The sequence below is a fragment of the Microcebus murinus genome, chromosome 2, assembly GCF_040939455.1.
Source record: "Microcebus murinus isolate Inina chromosome 2, M.murinus_Inina_mat1.0, whole genome shotgun sequence".
In the NCBI taxonomy this organism is placed as follows: Eukaryota; Metazoa; Chordata; class Mammalia; order Primates; family Cheirogaleidae; genus Microcebus; species Microcebus murinus.
The window spans coordinates 21,013,193-21,032,364 of NC_134105.1; the positions used below are offsets into that span (position 1 = coordinate 21,013,193).

Consider the following 19,172-nt stretch of genomic DNA (forward strand, 5'->3'; position numbering starts at 1 on the left):
CATACATTTTCTGACTGAAGTGTCTTGATTTTTCTTCTCCACCAGGAGAACTCTTAATCATCCTTCAAAACCCATCCTCAAATGCCACAGCTGCCGTGAAGCCTTCTCTGACCATATACTCCCCCTTCCCTGGTGGGATTAGTCTCCTCCTTCACATGCTACTTAGTCAAGGCTCTTCAGTGTCCAGAGGCAGCTCCAATGAAGGGTATTTAATAATGTCTGTTGCTGCCTTTCATGGAAATTGTCACAACTGGACTTCCTGGGGACCAGGCATAGGAAGCCAAAGGAATCAAGACAGGGTCTCTCTCTTCTTTCTCATATAGACCTTGTCTCTGCTTCTCACAACAGATTTTCTGAACTCATCTGTCATTGTACATGTGGTTGAAAGTGGCATCCACAGTCCTAACTGCATATGGCCCTTTGGTGTGAATAAAATGAAAGACAGCTGTGAAGATGACCAGGGATATTTCCCTGAGCCACTCAGTGCGGCCAAAGGAGGGTCATCACATAACCCATACACAATGTCACACCTTCAGTAAAGGGCATGTGGGAGCAGTCCCCAGAGAAGGGGCAGGCACACAATTCACCACACCCGCCAGACTTCCCAGGCGGCTCTGAGCACGCTGCTATCAGGGCCTTGGCATGGAGCACAAGGCTCTGGATCCACTGTCTATCTGCCTTTCCCACCAGAGGGCAAGTTCTTCTTTGTTGCTGCAGCTTATGGAACAAGCTGGGACAGGACAGGTGCCAATGCTGCATGGAATGACTGCAGGAAAAGAGAGGCAATGAAAAAACAAGGGTTGTTGTTCTCCATGATGCTGCCCTATTCAAATTTGTTTCAAATTCCTTATTCCTGTATTCTGTTATCCAGAGAGAACTATCACTCATGATTCATCTTAAGTCTGTGTCCACTCACATAGCCATCCATCCACTCCACCACTTACTCATTCATCCATCCATTTTCTTTCCATTTTTTACACATCTTCACAATATTTCTTTCCTCCATCCCTCTTACAATTTATTTAACCATCCATGCATCCATCTATCCATCCATCCCACCCATCCATCCATCATATCCATCCATCCATCCATCACATCCATCCATCTATCACATCCATCCATCCATCCATTCATCCATCACATCCATCTATCCATCATATCCATCCATCACATCCATCCATCATATCCATCCATTTATCCATCACATCCATCATAGCCATCCATCACATCCATTCATCACATCCATTCATCCATCACTTCCATCCATCACATCCATCCATCACATCCATACATCCATCACTTCCATCCATCCATCCATCACATCCATCCATCCATCACATCCATCCATCACATCCATTCATCCATCCATCCATCACATCCATCCATCCATCCATCACACCCATCCATCCACTCATCCATCCATCACATCCATCCATCCATCCATAACATCCATCCATCACATCCATCCATCACATCCATCCATCACATCCATCTATACATCCATCTCATTCATCCATCACATCCATCCATCCATCACATCCATTCATCCATCCATCCATCCATCACATCCATCCATCCATCCATCACATCCATCCATCAATCACACCCATCCATCCATCCATCAATCACACCCATCCATCCACCCATCCATCCATCACATCCATCCATCCATCCATCACATCCATCCATCACATCCATCCATCCACCCATCCATCCATCACATCCATCCATCACATCTATCCATCTATCACATCCATCCATCACATCCATCCATCACATCCATCCATCCATCCATAACATCCATCCATCACATCCATCCATCACATCCATCTATACATCCATCACATCCATCCATCCACCCATCCATCCATCACATCCATTCATCCATCCATCCATTCATCCATCACATCCATCCATCCATCACACCCATCCATCCACCCATCCATCCATCACATCCATCCATCCATCCATCACATCCATCCATCACATCCATCCATCCACCCATCCATCCATCCATCCATCACATCCATCCATCACATCCATCCATCCATCCATCACATCCATCCATCCATCCATCACATCCATCCATCACATCCATCCATCCACCCATCCATCCATCACATCCATCCATCCACCCATCCATCCATCACATCCATCCATCCACCCATCCATCCATCACATCCATCCATCACACCCATCCGTCCATCCATCACACCCATCCATCCATCACATCCATCCATCCATCCATCACATCCATCCATCACATCCATCTATCCATCCATCACATCCATCCATCACATCCATCCATCCACCATCCATCCATCCATCCATCACATCCATCCATCACATCCATCCATCCACCCATCACACCCATCCATCCACCCATCCATCCATCACATCCATCCATCACATCCATCTATACATCCATCACATCCATCCATCCACCCATCCATCCATCACATCCATTCATCCATCCATCCATTCATCCATCACATCCATCCATCCATCCATCACACCCATCCATCCACCCATCCATCCATCACATCCATCCATCCATCCATCACATCCATCCATCACATCCATCCATCCACCCATCCATCCATCCATCCATCACATCCATCCATCCATCCATCACATCCATCCATCACATCCATCCATCCACCCATCCATCCATCACATCCATCCATCACATCCATCCATCCACCCATCCATCCATCACATCCATCCATCACACCCATCCATCCATCCATCACACCCATCCATCCATCACATCCATCCATCCATCCATCACATCCATCCATCACATCCATCCATCACATCCATCTATCCATCCATCACATCCATCCATCACATCCATCCATCCACCATCCATCCATCCATCCATCACATCCATCCATCACATCCATCCATCCACCATCCATCCATCCATCCATAACATCCATCCATCACATCCATCCATCACATCCATCTATACATCCATCACATCCATCCATCCACCCATCCATCCATCACATCCATTCATCCATCCATCCATTCATCCATCACATCCATCCATCCATCCATCACACCCATCCATCCACCCATCCATCCATCACATCCATCCATCCATCCATCACATCCATCCATCACATCCATCCATCCACCCATCCATCCATCCATCACATCCATCCATCACATCCATCCATCCATCCATCACATCCATCCATCCATCCATCACATCCATCCATCACATCCATCCATCCACCCATCCATCCATCACATCCATCCATCACATCCATCCATCCACCCATCCATCCATCACATCCATCCATCACACCCATCCATCCATCCATCCATCACACCCATCCATCCACCCATCCATCCATCACATCCATCCATCCATCCATCACATCCATCCATCACATCCATCCATACATACATACATCACATACATCCATCACATATATCCATCACATCCATACATCACATCCATACATCCGTCATGTTTCCCTGGCTCTTTTCCCATTTACTTATGCCTAATAGAACCCAAATATCCATCAAAGCATCCTCAGCTTCCCTGTAGATTATTTCACATGCTTCCTGACAGGACTCAACTCTCCAGTGAGGCATCAAGTAGAATCCACCATTTACTTCCAGTTTTCCTACACAACACTACTGAAATACACACACACACACACACACACACACACACACACACACCTCTGCCCGGGACTGTTGCCTTTACTGGGTGCTGCTCCTGCTGGCACCACAACTGCCTCTTCTGTCCCCACCCCTGCCTGGAGCCCCTGAGGAGCCAAAGCTGCACAGTGGTGCATGGCAATGTGATGTCCCAAAGTTGTCACATTTGTGGTTGTAGTTGTTTCATGGAAACACCTTTGCAGGTGACAAATATCAAGACAAAATTCAGGGGTGGGTGGGATGAGGAACAGAGACATCCTGAGGGTGCCGGACACAGCAGGCATGAAAAACCCTCAGCCAAATTAAGTCATGAATGAGTGGGGAATTTAGGTCTTGTGACACCCCAGAATAGATATACCTGCTGCCTCGGGCTGAATTCATCCACGCCAGCTCTCCTGGAGGGCATTTTCTGGGTGATTGTTCTGCCTTTGTGTCCCCCATCCAGGGAGAGACAGGGAGGAAGAGGTATCTATTTTTATACCTCCTAGAGCTGCAGGGGAGCAGGGAAGCAGCCCGCCGGCTGCCGGCACCTAGGCAATGTCAGGCAGCTGATTAGGGGAGGAGGGGATAATGAAGGCTGCCACCTTGGTCCCTGACACTACCCAGAAAATGCCCTTAGCAGCATCGTGGGCAGCATGCTCAGCTACTGTCACTCAAACCCAGACATCAGAACCCACAGAAGAAACAGCACAGGCTGAGCCGATACCTGTCCCATTATTATATATAAGTACTATAGATATAATACATACACATACACATATATGTGCAAACATGATTATTTAATGCTGGTGGTTGCCCAGCAACAGAAGTTCCTATAATTGAGGAATTCCCCCCTTAGGAGATAGAGCTAAAAATGCCAGAGACGTTCTTTCCCAGCCCCCTTTGCAGTTTTTGAGTGAGGTCACATGATAAGGCTCCTCCAATCAGATCCCAAGGGGAAGTGGTTCTCCTTGCCCAGCCTGCTCTGGCGGTGATGGTGGTGACGGTGGCAGCAGAGGCAGGAACATGCCTAGCCAGTGCCCATGAGAAACTAGGGGTCAGAGGTCCACTGCAGCCAGAAGGCTCGGACAGTGGTGGTGAGGGTGGTGCAGGCTGTGGGTGCAGGACTTGGTGGAGGAGGCCGGGCTGCTTCATCAGGGCGTCAATTTGGGGCACCGGTCCTGGTGCCATAGCCCCTAGCCTGGCTCCTAACGCTCCCAGTGATTCTGCAAATAATTCTCATCATTTTTAGTAGCTTTATTGAGATAGAATCCTTAAATTCGCTTCCTTTTAAGTGTAAAATTAAAAGAACTTAGGTAAATTTCCAGTGCTGTGCAGCCTTTAGCACAAGCCAGCTTTAGAATATTTCCATCACCCCAACAAGAAACTCGGCCCCATTTGTAGCTTACACCTCCCAGGCCCAGGCAAGCACGAATCTTTGTCTCTCTGTGCCTTTCCTTGACATTTCATACAATGGTTCCATGCACTATATGGTCTTCTGTGTCTGGCTTCTTCACTTAGAATAGCATTTCAAGATTCGTTCATGTCGTGGCATGTATCAGTACCATGGTCTGTTCCTTTAGACGGCTGAAGGTATTCTACTGTGTGAATGTACCACTGTTTATCCATTGACCAGCTCCAGGGCATTTGGATTCTTTCCAGTTTGGGCAAGTTTCGGGGGCCCTTCTACCACAGGGACTCTACAGGTCTAAAAATTTCTTTCTCATCCCTCCATCCAATAAATGTCTAATTAATGCACAGATCTCAGCTGACCTGCTACCTCCTTGGGGAGGCTTCCTCTCCCAGGAGTAGGCCCGGATCCTTTGTGTCCAGGCACTCTGGGGCCTCACCTTCCCCCTTCAGAGCTGATCTCAGTTTGCAATTCATAGTCAGCCCTGCTCCTCCTCTTCTGCTAGACTGTAAGATCATCAGAACAAGGACTGCATCTGGCTTTTCTTCACCACCACATTCTCAGTTCTCTGAGCAGAGCCTGGCACACAGTAGGTGCTCACTAAACACCTGCTTACCAGATGCATAAACAACCTACTGTTTATGAAGCACCTAATGTGTGCCAAGCACTGTGCCACATACTTAAGTGCCTGAACTAATCCAGTCCTCCTCAAATCCCAGCTCGATCCCCCTCGCAGGAATAGCATAACTGCTGCCCAGCAAGGTAAGTGGCCAGCCTAGACTCTCATGGCCAGTGGATGGCAGAGCCATAGCTCAAGCCCACATGCCTCTGAGCCTTAATCACCTCACTTCTGTGCTCCTAATATACAAAGCCACTCTCGGCCCTGCTGTGGCACTAATTAGTCTGCACTGTGCTTGCCCACTTAGGCACCTCCCTCCCTGTGCCCGTGAGCTCTTGAGGGTGGACATCCTGACTTGTGTCCCCATATCCCCCCAGTACCGGGCCTAAGGACGCCCTACAAGACCAAGGATGAATGGGGAGAAGTGAAAGCAGATACAGCCCAGACTCAGGCTCATCAATACTTGTCAATTGATGGAGCCCAGCGGGTGCCCAGAGCTATCTGCTACAGGAAGGTCTGCAGGAGAGAAGCACAGGGCTCCCAGAGGTCAGCATCCGCATTTCTACTGGATTAACTGGGGTCCCCTTGGGGTGAGCTGGGCTCTGTGCTGCTGCCTGGGGCAGCGAGGCTGCTCCAAGGTCTCTGCTCTCCCACGCTGATGCACAGTGGCCTGCGTGCCCTGCCCGCGTCTAAGCATCTCTAAAGACCAGCAAAGGGCAGGGCAGACACCACAGCTGCGCTGGCCGAATAATGCAATTAGCCCTTTAATGAGGAGCCTGGGGGCATCCCCTCCTCGGACTGCGGGCCCAGGACCCCACTCACAGCGACTATGAATTCCTAATCACCGTCCAAGTTCTCGCGTTCTCACCAAGCGCAGCCACAGCAGATCAGAGCATCTCAGCGGCTCTTGCCAGATTCTTTCCAAATCAATAGATCCATAGCTGTCGGGAAGAAACAAATCAGGGTGAGCTGAGGCTGCAGGGAGAGCCCAGTGCATGGAAACCGATCGGTCAGGAGGCCTGCACGGACGAGGCCGTCCATTCATTCTGATCCATACACGCCATGGGCTGGGCAGGATTTACCCGCCCTCCCAGGACCGTGTGATCAGCAGACCCAGATATAGGGGTAGAAGCAGTCTGTCTGCTTTTGGCTAGTCGAACCTCAGGGACTGATCTCCAACAGCCCCGGGTTTGAATCTGGCTCTGCCATCTCCAGGTGGAGTGGCCTTGGGCAAGTCTTGTCACCTCCGTTTCAACACTTGGATTGGCCTAGGGCTGGGCCTGCAGGGCCTGGAGAGCAGAGCTCAAGGTTTGGGTCTTTGCTTTAGGAGCAGTGGGAGCCTCTGCGGGGCTTTCAACAGCAGGAGGGTAGGAGGGTTTGCATTTCAAACAGATCATTCAGGGCCTTTGTCTCAGCCCTGTGTGGATTGTGGGGACAAAAAAGAGAAAATGCTGCTGACAGCTCAGACCAGTGATGGCGCAGAGCCCAGAGGCTCTGGACAGATGCCTGCAGCCCCGCCCACCGCAGCAGCCCCGCCCATCACAGCAGCCCCGCCCACCGCAGCAGCCCCGCCCATCACAGCAGCCCCGCCCACCGAAGCAGCCCCGCCCACCGAAGCAGCCCCGCCCATCACAGCAGCCCCGCCCACCAAAGCAGCCCCGCCCATCACAGCAGCCCCGCCCACCGAAGCAGCAGTGACCCCCTCCAGCCCATGGAGGGGGCAGGGGGGAAGCTAAGCACATTACACATATCCTCACTGCGTTCTTAACAGCACCCAGTAAGGTGAGTGTTATTACCACCTTGTGTGACAGGAGGAGAAACTGAGGCTCCAAGAGGTTATTGACTGATATCTGTTAGACCACAAAATCCTAGAGTGGGAGGGACCTTAGGGACTATCTTGTAGAGGGGGGAAACTGAGGCATGGAGGAAGGTAGTGGCTTGTCCACAGTAAACTGTCCATTACACTTGAGGGCCAAGCCATCTTCAAGGCTGGAGATACAGAAATGAACCAGACATGGCCTCTACCCTGAAGGATCTCCCAGTGACTGGAGGTGGGTATCGGTGGGGGCTCTGATATAAACTGTTTTGATGTTGACCATGAAATGGGCGGGAAGGGAAGTGTGTGGAAGGTGCAGACACAACGCAGAGGAGGAGATGAAGTCCATGCAAGTTGGGGTGATCAGGGAAGGCTTCTGGGAGGAGGAGGCAGCACCAGGAGGGATATCGAGTCCCACGCCTGCCCTCCCAGGGATCTTCGTGCTTCTCTCCAACCGCCTCTTAAATGGTGGCGGCAGTAGTGGAGGATGTATGAAGCCAGTTTCTTGACAAGTCACCAAAATTCAACTGAAAAAGCCCCTGAGCACAGACACCCAGGGTCCATCACGGCAGCCTGTTCACAGCTGTGAAAATCAGAAACGTGAAATATCCATGATAGTTAAATTATGGAGACTTTGTACAAGGCAATCTAGGCACCTGTGAAAAGGAACACAGCGATGGGGTTGGGGGTGGGAGGGAGGGAGGGGATGTGTAAATTCAGTGGTGCTTTGTTCCTGAGTGAAGGGCCTTGCTTTGCCCAGCTGGGCTGAGAAAAGGGCAATCACCTGTCGCTGTCCTCTTCTGGGTCCACCCTCCTCCCCACCCCCACTTTCCTGTCTTTCCCCTGGGTCTGGGCTTTGCCATATGGATGTTACACACCTGTGAGCCTTCTCCTGGCCCCGCCTGAGGCAATGGCATTCATTCACTTTCTCATGCTTTCATTTACTGAGCACCTATTTTGTGCCAGGCACCATGATGAACACGGGGAGCATGTGCAAAAGCCCTGGGACAGCAGGCAGCAGGGCAGGGACAAAGACCTGGAGAATAGCCAGAGGGGCTGGGCACAAACCAGAAGTGAGAGAGGGGCTGGCTGGGGGTGCACAGGGGTGGGACAGGAGCTGCAGGCCTCACCCAGGACTGTGGCACTTGCTTCTAGATTAATTGGCAGGCTTCGGGGAGTTCTAACCAAGGTATAACTCAAATAGATCACGTGGGAACTAGATTTTCCAAGTCCCAATCGCCTGCCCTCAGGCTGAATCTTGTGCCCTTGGGGACACAGCAGGGAACAGGCTTAGGGGGCCCCTGCTGCCAGGAGCCAGTCATTCTGGGTGCATGTGTAGGTGACAGCTATGCACGAATATGGTAATTAAGCAGGAAATGTGTCAGGTGGTAAGTGCGTGAAACCGTGAAACCGTGTAAGGGGGACAGAGAGAGATCAGGGGCTGTTACCTGACAAGGTGGAGGCCAAGTAGAAACCCTGATGACATGAGATATGAGGAATGAGCCATGCAGGTGGGGGAAGGGGAGAACATTCTAGGCAGAGGGACCAGCAGGTTCAAAGGCCCAAGGTGGGAACGTGGCCGGAGCTAGAGAAATGCCCAGGAGGCCTGCACAGAAGGAGGGGACTGGGGCAGTGTGGGCTGGGCCTGGCTGGGCCTGGTGAGGACCTTGGCTTCTGCTCTGAGCGCCAGGAGGAGCCCCTGGGGGCCTTGAGCAGAGGCAGGACACACTCTGACTTCAGTTGTCCTAGGATCTGGCTGCTGAGTGGCGAGCAGCCCGCAGGGGTGGCGGTGGGGTTCAGGGAAGTAGGGAGCCCACCCTCTCTCACCGTGGGCCGGGCAAGGGCTAAGGCTGGCCTTGGCTCCCTGCACTTCCTGTTGGGTAACTTGCCTTTTCCGCCTGACCACGCATCAGGGAATTGTCTAGGTCAACACACAAAACCCTTTCTCACCCTTTCTGCAGCTGCCCACACGGCACACAATCTCCTTAACCACCTCCTCCCCGTGGACATTTCACTTCTCTCTGATTTGCACAATTACAAACAGGTTCATGGTCACCTATTCCGGGCACCTCTGCTCAGACGCCCTTCAAGCTGGATTTGGGTCACTCACCGAGAAACGCCCCGACCCACGCAGGGAGCTTCTGTACATCCTTGGAGAATCCCTCCCTCCTCCTCTGCTCCCCACACCACCCCGCACCTCAAGGGCGGGACCAGACCTGGTTCAGCCGACACAGCGCCTGGCACCGTGGGCACAAAAGCCTGTCAGTTTAATACCAACCAAACAAATGTTACCATGAAAAGTAAATGAAACATTTAATGTACAGCTCCAGGTGGGTGCCTGGCATGTACCAAAGTTCAGTGAACAGGTCTGCCCTCTGCTCCCCTGCCCCCTCCAAGGCCACCGTCACAGAGGGAGGTCCAGCTGTGAGCCCCTTTCCACACCATGGGGACGTAAAGGAAATGTGGAGTGGATGACGGGGCGGGGTGGGCGGGGGCAGTCAGTTCTCCCAGCTCAGTGTGACCCCATCCCCCATCCCACTGGGGCCTCTGTCCTCCCAGGGTGTGGTGGGAGCCCCCCCCCGGCCAGGCAGCCATCCTGTGCTCCCGGTGCCCCACGTCTCCTGAGGCCTCGGAGGGAAGAAGCCCAGGCTGGGGACTGGGGGCAGGACATTAAAGGCTGGGAGTCTGGGGTGCTGAGGGGATGAGGACTGGGAGGTTTGGGGGTTGGGGTGCTGGGCCCCACTGCACCCAGGACCCAGATCCCAGGTCGGGGGCAAGTGTGCACCCTGGTATGGGCGGTGTGGGGGCTGGCTGGGAGGGAAGAGAATTTTCTGCACCCAGGTAGCACAAGAAACTGGATTCCTGACCCACAGAAGTAGATAAAATATGGGTGGGTGTGTGTTAAGCTGCTAAGCTTTGCAGTACTTTGTTCCTCAGAGAGAGCTGGTATGTGGAGAATGCACAAAAACGCCAGCCCAGGTGCCCCTCAGAGCCAGGTGCCCCTCAGAGCCAGGTGCCCCTCAGAGCCAGGTGCCCCTCAGAGCCAGCCCGTCACCGTCATCGAGCCCTCCCCCCATGCTCCACTTCTTCAACCCCTTCAACAGCACAGAACCAGGGGGTGAGGGAGATCAGCAAGCCTTGAAGACGTGCCCTGCCCTCTCCTCCACCACCTGCCCCAGGCCAGCCCTGATGCCGCTGCCAGTTGGCTTTTCCCAGGCACCACTCTGACCATGCCATCTCCCTGCCTAGGACAGTCAATGGCTCCTCATTTCCTTCTGAAGCAAGCCAGCCACGGAGCTTACTTAGCAGGCCAGGCTGCTCAAGGTCAGGCCTGTGCCCTCCCAAACTCCGGAGCCAGGCCTCCCGCCACAGTCCAGATCTGGGCTCTGCCACCTGCTGGGTTAGTCACTGAATCTCTCTGAGCCTCAGTCTCCTCGCCTGTAAAGGGTGGGCTGTTCTCCCTCACAGAGTTGCGGGGATAGGTGAGTTTGCGAGTGTGAAACGCCCAGACCGCGCCTGCTCCCGGTGAGCTCTCGGGCTCAGCCGTGAGGCTAATATCTGGGGGGAGTTGGTCTGACCCACACAGTTTCCTCCTGGGATCGGGCTTCCTCCCAGCCCAGCACACCGACCCTTGGACTGGGCTCTCAGAGCCAGTGCGTGTCCTTTCACCTCCACCAGACGAGCTGCATGGTCTGTCACTCGCAACCACACAGGCCAAGCCTGCCCACCTGTCCCCGTCCTGTCCTGCTCCTAGACCCCAGCCCTCCACCGCAGCCCCACAACTGCCCTCAGACACGCCCAGCACGCCCACGCCTGCGGCTTCACCTTGCTGTCCCTCTGTGGCGGCCCATCCCCCAAACTCTCGGTGTCCCCAAACGCTGCGCGTCCTTCAACACCCAGGGACCTTGAAGGCGGAGCGCAGAGGAAAGAAACGGACTTAGGAGTCGACTTAGGAGGTGTGAGTTTCATCCCCGCTCGCCCCTCACTTGCCGAGTGAGCACAGACTCGTTATTTAACCTCCCCGAGCCTCGGTTCACTCATTTGACATGTGCAGATGGTGACGCCAGCCCACAGGGTTCCTGAGTAGACTGGGCACAATTATTCATGAGAAGGGCCTGGTGCACTGTGGGCGCCTAATAATTGCTGGCTGACAGTCGGTGCCGGGCTGACACATGCCGGCTTTGCCCCCACTTCCCCTCCAGAAGGGCAGGCAGGGACCCCGGGGAATCTCGCCCGGCAGCCTTGCTCTGGGAGGGAGAAACAGACACTGTTCTCATTCCAAAGAGCAAATGTCAGAGGCTCGGGAAGGATTCTGAGGTTCTGGAAATAAACACCAGGTGCTGGAGGGAAGGGGGGAGGGAGGGAGAGGAGGGGTGGGGTGAGGGGCTGACAGGAGGTGCCAAGACTGGGAGAGGCAGAGAGAGAGAGAGAGAGACAAAGAGAGAGAGAGAGACAGAGAGAGAGACAGAGAGAGAGAGACAGAGAGACTCTTCCATTACAGACTAGTCTTCACTTAAGTCCCCCCACGCATCCACATACGAAGTGGCTTGATCTGTAAAATGCAGGTGGTAAACTAAGTCAGGGGTGGCAAACTGATGGCTGCAGAATGTCTCCACCTGTAGACATGCTTTGTTTTTTTCTGCCTACTTTGTCAAAATATGATGGACTTCCAATGTCTACCAATTGGGATATTTGCACAGCAATCCAAATCTCTGTCTGGCAGCATCGGCAGGCTGCCCATGGTAGAAGGGTGCACCTGTTCAGTTTGCCACAGTCCCCACCACGCCCGACTGCCCCTCAGCTCCGGACTGAGCACCAGTATCTTTGGCATCATGGTTGCCCTGTTTTGTCCCTTACACTGGAACACTCCCTTGGCCTCTGAAGATTCCAGGTGATCCCTGGACCAGAGGATCTAACTCTAAGATCTACCTGTCCACTGTGAAAATCTATGATTATTTCAGCTCAATGTCACTTCCTCAGAGGGTTTCCCGAGACAAGACAGCCCTCCCCCAGCCTCGCTGTCTATCCATTGCTCAGGAGGTGGGTATTGGTGGGGGCTCTGATATAAACTGTTCATTCAAGAGACAGTGAACCAGAATATAGTGCATGGCTGTGCTACATTCAGGTGTCTCATCTGAGACACAGCCCTAGGCTGGGGACAGTGGGGACAAGAAGAGGAGGTTTGTCCTAGATGGTTCGAAGCAGAACCACTCTGGACCCAGATCCAGGCTGTCTTTGGGAGGGGCAGGGGCCAGGGCTCTCCCTGACGTGAGTGGAGTTGGGGCCCTTTTGGAGGAGACCACTTTTGGGGTCTGCACCTGGCATAGGTGAAATGGGACCCAGGGGCATGTGGGTGGCTTCTAAGGGAGGGCCCGCCCAAAGGAGCCCCATACAGTCTCTGAGTGAGGCGCCTACGGTCAGGCCTTCCTGCCACAGCAGAGGATGGCACGGCTGCAAGCCCCCTCCCCATCCCAGAAAACCTGGAGCAGCCAGGAGCACCCCTGGCCACTGACCTGCTGGGTGACCCTGGGGAAGTCCTTTGTGGACCCCACGCCTCCATTCCCTCCCTGCCCCTAACAGCCACAAGCCCCCCTCCCAGCCTCCTGCCCAGGGTCCAGAAGGGAAAAGGCTACGGAGTGGGGCAGGCCCGGGCTGTGCTGGGAAGAGACATGACACCAGGATTTATCGTCCTTGCAAGGGCCGGGCAGCGGCCAGAGGTCCCTTCCCCAGGTGTTCGCTACTGTTTGCTGCATCCCTGCTGGGAGCCCGGCCTGGGTGAGGCCCGGGACCCAGTGCTCACCCCAACACCGCCAAGCGGGAGGCAGCTTTCCTCCATGCAGCGGCTCAGGGCCTGAGGATGAGGGTGGCCCCTGCCCGCCTCTCAGGAGCTGCGGTCCACGTACAGGACAACCCGAGCAGGTCTGTGGAGCTTGTGTCCTGGTGAATGAAGGAATGTCGGCGGGAGCAGGAGACTCATATTTCTGACAGGTTCATTGTATGCCACGCTCTCTGCCTGTCATGCATGTAGAATATTTACTTCTCTCCGCCAAAGCACATAGGAGCATTATTACCCTCACTATGCAGAAGAGGAAACTGAGGCCCAGACTGAAGAAGGTCCCACAGATGGCAAATGGTCTCAGGCTCAGCCTAGCAGCCATGGAAGTCCCTGCCACGGAGTGTCCACCCAGCCTCACCCAGCCTCAGCTCCCACACCTGTGGGGCAGGGGCAGCTTGCAGGATAGGAAGGTCTCACTCCAGTGTTGAACTGTCCCCTGTGAGTTTCCTCCTGGAGGTCCCAGCTCTGCATCCAGCGTCTTCGCAGACAAAGTGGAATCGTCCACTGAACAGCCTTCCGGCCACGGCAGCCACAGCCACGGATGACCACGGGAACAGCTGGCTGTGTCGCATGCTGCTGCTTGCGGGCCGTCCATGTCTGTGTATGGGATGAGCTATGGTCAAAGTTAGTTTTTAAAAATATGGCTATCCACTTGTTCCAACACTATTGTTGAAAAGACTATCCTTTCTCCACTGAATTACCTTTGCATTTTTGTCAAAAATAAGTTGTCCTTCTGTGTGGATCTCCTTCTGCACTCTCTCTCCATTTTGTTCCATTCATCTATTTTTCTATCTTGATGCCAATGCCACACTCTCTTGATTGTTGCAGCTTTATACTATGTCTTGAAGTCCAGTAGTGTTAGTTCTCCAAATTCAATCTTTTTAAAAGCTGTTTTGGCTATTCTTTTGCATTTTACGAATTTTGGAATCAATTTGCCAATTTCTGCAAAATGCTTCTGGGATTAGATTGAAAATATATAGAATCTACAGGTTGATTTATACAGAATTGAAATACTAACCATAATGGGTCTTCTAATCCATACACACAGTGTATCTGTCTATCTACTTGGGTCATTTTAAAAGCTTTATACTTTTCAATGTGTGGCTATTACACATTTTTATCAGATTTGTACCTAATGATTTCATATTTAATATTTCTTATGCCATTGTAAATGGTATTGATTTTTTATTTCAATTTCTAATTGTTCATTGCCAATATGTAGAAATGCAATTGACTTTTCTATATTGATGTTATATCCTTAGACTTTTCTAAACTCACTTTTCAGTTGAAGTAGTTTATTTTGTAGATTCCACAGAATGTTCTACATAGATTATCGTGTCATTTGTAAATAATGACAGGTTTACTTCATTCTTCCCAACAACTGAATTATTTTCTTTTTCATGCTTTGTTGCATTGGCTAGAACCTCTACTACATTGTCAAATAGAAGTGGTTATAGAGGGTCCTTCCCTTATTTCTGGTCTCAAGGGGAAAAGCCTGCAGTCTTTCCTCATTGAGGATGATGTTAGTTGTTGCTATTTTGTAGATGTCCTTTATCAAATTGAAGGAATTCACTTTTAATCCTAGTTTGCCGAGAGCTTTTATCAGAAATCTTAGATTTGTGAAATGGTTGCACTGCATCTTAAGCATTGATCATGTGGTTCTTCAATATTAATTGCATTGATTGACTTTTTAATATTAAACCAGCCTCACATTCTAAGAAAAACTCCATGATGTATTTTCCAATGTATGTAGTATTAGATTGGATTTGTTGAAATTTTGTTCAAAATCCCTAAACCTATCATCACGAGGAATATTGTTCTGTAGTTTTCTTTTCTGGTAATGTCTTTACATAGTTTTTATATCAAGGTATCTTAGTCTGTTTTCTGCTGATATATAAAAATGCTTGAGACTGGGTAACTTATATAGAACAGAAATTTACTTTTCACAGTTCTGGAGGCTGGGAAGTCCATGGTCAGGGCACTGGCAGATGCGGGCACAGTCTTGCTTCCACGATGGCACCTGAGTGCTGGATCCTCCAGAGGGGAGAAGCTCCGTGTCCTCACATGGCAAAAGGGTGAACTCCCTCCATCAAGCCCTTTTACAAAAGCATTAATCCATTCATTAGGGCAGAGCTCCCATGACCTGGACACCTCCCCAAAGGCCACACTTCTCAATACTGTTGTGTTAGCGATTAAGCTTTAACATGAAATTCAGAGGGGATAAAAAAATTCAAACAACAACGCAAAGTTGTGTACATTTGTTATTACTTCATCCTTAAACATTTTTGTAGAATTCTACAGGGAAGCCTTGAGCAAAGGGAGATTTTTAACTACAAGTTTAATTATTAAATTTATTTAAGGACTGGCTATCAAATAAATTATTAAATTTATTTAATATCCTGACTATCAATTTCTTCTTGAGTGATCCTTGGTAGTTTGTGTCTTTAAATAAATTTGTCCACTGAAGTTGTCACATTTATTTGCATAAAGTTGTTCCTACTATTCTCTTATACGCCTTCTAAAATCTGTAGAATTGGTAGTGATGTCTCCTCTCCCAGCCCTGATATCAGTGATTTGTATCTTCCCTCTTTCTTTCTAATCCCTCTGGATAATTATTTATTATTTTATTGACCTTCTCAAATGACCAGATTTTGGTTTCTTTATCATTATGTTTTTCATCTCACTAATTTCTGATCTGATCTTTTTCATCTCCTTTCTGTTTTGGGTTTAATTTGTTCATCTACATTCTTACAGTGTAAGCTAAGGCCATCGATTTGAGACCTTTCTAATTTTCTAACATCGATGTTTAGTGCTGTAAATTACCCCGTAAGTACTGCTTTAGTGGCATGCCATAAATTTTGATATGTTAGGATTTAATTTTCATTCAATTAAAAATATTTTTCCATTTTCCTTTCCATTTATTCTTTAAGTTGAATTGTTTAAAATTATATTAGCTAGTTTCCAAATATTTTGAGATTTTCTAGATATCATTATGCTATTGAGTTTTCATTTATTTTTTATTATTGGTATATAACATACTTTGTATTATTAGAATCCTTTTAAATTATTGAGACTTGCTTTATGTGATCTGTTTTGGTAAATATTTCATGTACACTTGAACATAATATGTACCCTGCTATTGTAGACAGTTTTATAAATGTCTATTAGAACAAATTGTTTAATAGTGTTGTAAAAGTCTTTTGTAATATATCCTCATTTACTCTCTGTCTACTTATTCTATCAGATATTGTGAGAATAATATGGAAATCTTCCACTATAATTATAGATTCGTCTATTTTTCTTTGAAGTTCTATCTATTTTTGCTTCGTTATTTTGAAATTCAGCTCTTCCACATATATATTAATATATTTAGGACTGTTATGTTCTCTTGATAAATTGACATGTTTATCATGATGAAGTGGCCCTCTTTATTCCTGGTAATAGTATTCTTTGCTGCGAAATTGCTCTGATGTTAATACAGCCACTCCTGCTCTAGATTAATCATTGCTAGCATGATATGTCATTCTCCAACCTTTTACTTTTAACCTATCCGTGCCTTGATATTTAAAGTAGATTTCTTATGAACAGTATACAGTTGAGTCTTGGTCTTTTATCTAATCTGATGGTCTCCACATTTAATTGAGGGTGCCTAGACCATTCTCACATAATGTGATTATTAATATGGTTGGTTTATATACATAGCCTGCTCTTTGTTTTCTGTTTGTCACATCTGTTCTTCATTTACTTTTTTCTTTTTCTACCTTGCTTTTGAATAATTGAGTATTTTTCTATTTTATCTTCTTTGTTGGATTTTTGCCTATAACTCTTTGCTTTCGTATTTTAGTGGTTGCTTTAGGGTTTACTGTACATATGCTTAGCTTATCACTGTGTCCCTTGAAGTATTATACCACTGCACACATAAGCACCCTAAACAGCATGCTTCTGTTTCTTCTCTCTAGGCCTTTATGTGGTTGATGCCATTCACTTTACTTCTGCATATATTGTAAACCCAACACTGCATTGTTGTTACTAGTCTTCAAATGGTCAAATCTCCTACCTTTGAAGGAGATTTGAATAATAACAGAAAATATGTTATATTAGCCTGTGTAATTACTATTTCCAGTGCTCTTCATTCCTTTGTGAAATCCATATTTCCATCTGGTATCATTTTTCTTCTGCCTGAAGGACGTCACTTAACATTTCTTGTAGCGTAGATCAGCTGGCTATTTCTTTCAGGACTGGAACAAAATCTGAAAAGACAGCAGCCAAATATTTTCCAATTTTGATGGCAAGTAAGAACCCACAGGTCCAAGAAGTGCAACCGATTCTAATCACAAAAAACACAATCAAATCATAATGAAAGTGTTCAGAGTGAGTGATAAAGTCCTAAAAGCAGCCGGGGGGGGGGGGGGCGGGGGGGGGGTGAGGTGAGAAGACACATTAAGCACAGAGGGACACATATAAGGATGACAGCAGACGTCTCCTCAGAAATAATTAAATGAGAAAATAGTGGAGAAACATCTGAAAATGCTGAAAAGAAAAACAAAAACTGTGAACCTAAAATTCTAAACTATACAAGAACATCTTTCAAAAACAAAAGAAAAAACTTTTTTAGACGTACAAACCTGAAATACTCGTGGGACTTGCCTTTCCTCTCCCATCTAACAGGGATCATTGTGTCTTCTTTGCCTGACGCCTGATGTCTAGAACATTGTTGTTGCATACATTTTGTCCAGCTGTTTTAGTTGTTTCGGGCAAAAGGGTAAATCCAGTTCCTATTCATCCATCTTGGCAAGAAGCGGAAGTCATAGCAAGCCAAGTACAGCCGTGTGACCGTTTTCTATGGATGGGACACAAGTAATCATGTGGACAGCTTCCAGGTTGTGTCCTGAAAGAGAAGGGCTCTGCTTTTCATGTCCTCTTGTTCTTCCTCCCTACTGGACGGAGTAGGGGCATGGAACTGAGCTATGCTGCACAAAAGTCATGGGGCCTACAAATTAGGAGCAACAACAAAAGAAGGAAGCAGTCTAGGCCCCCCGCACAGAGTCACCTCATTGGCTTCCATAGCCAATGCTACATTGCTATGTGAGAGACCAATACAATGTTGTCTTGTCTAAGCCACTGTGGTGTGGAGTCTGACTATGTGACTCTTCATAGTACCCCGATCTAGGCACGTGGCTGTTTGGGGGGGGAAGATGGCAATGCTCCAAAAAGCCCCGGCAAAGGGCCCGAGAGAAACGCGATCTCATTTTGATGTGCGGCTTGGGCCCTTGAGTGTCAGGGAGCTGGGGCAATTTGCTTAGAAAAGGACACCTTGGAATCTGTGGCTTTGCTGATGGAAGCCAGTTCCTGCCGGGGCTCCGACCACAACAGAACTTGCAGTGAGTGAGGAGGAGGTTCCCGCTGGACCTGGGGAGACGGCCCTGCTGGCCAGCTGTCCCTTTTCCTCCCCGTCTAGGCCTGGAAATCCTTCCCAAAGACCTAAACTATTCTCAGCCTCAGCCTCTTCCCGCTGCCTTGAGCTGGGCACAGCCAGACTTCAGAGCAGGGAAGCAGGGAAGGAAGGAAAATTAATGGCACCACTGATGGGGCTGACGATTATGAACGGCTGGCTGTCCAGCGCCCCACTCATCACATCCCCTACGAGAACCTTCCAGGCGGGCGGGCGCAGGGACCGAGCCCTCCTCCCGCAGAGCACGCTCTGCCCTTATCACCAGACCGAGCGGAGTCATCAAATAAATCCAACATTTAGATAAGAGGGGCCTGCAGAGGACACTTCCCTGAAATTCAGCGGTAATAAAAGAGAAAAATGGACCGGCTCGCTCCAGATAAT

The 19,172-nt window shown here is 49.3% G+C and overlaps 1 long non-coding RNA gene across 1 annotated transcript; it reads right to left on the bottom strand.

The window, feature by feature from the left end:
* Window positions 1-15,261: 15,261 nt before the first annotated feature.
* Window positions 15,262-18,133, bottom strand: LOC142876368 (uncharacterized). Its single transcript, XR_012923265.1, has 3 exons — window positions 17,965-18,133; window positions 17,454-17,589; window positions 15,262-15,435 (listed from the first exon to the last, which is right to left on the bottom strand). It is a non-coding gene; the product is annotated as an uncharacterized LOC142876368 (long non-coding RNA).
* Between the last annotated feature and the right edge of the window lie 1,039 nt (window positions 18,134-19,172).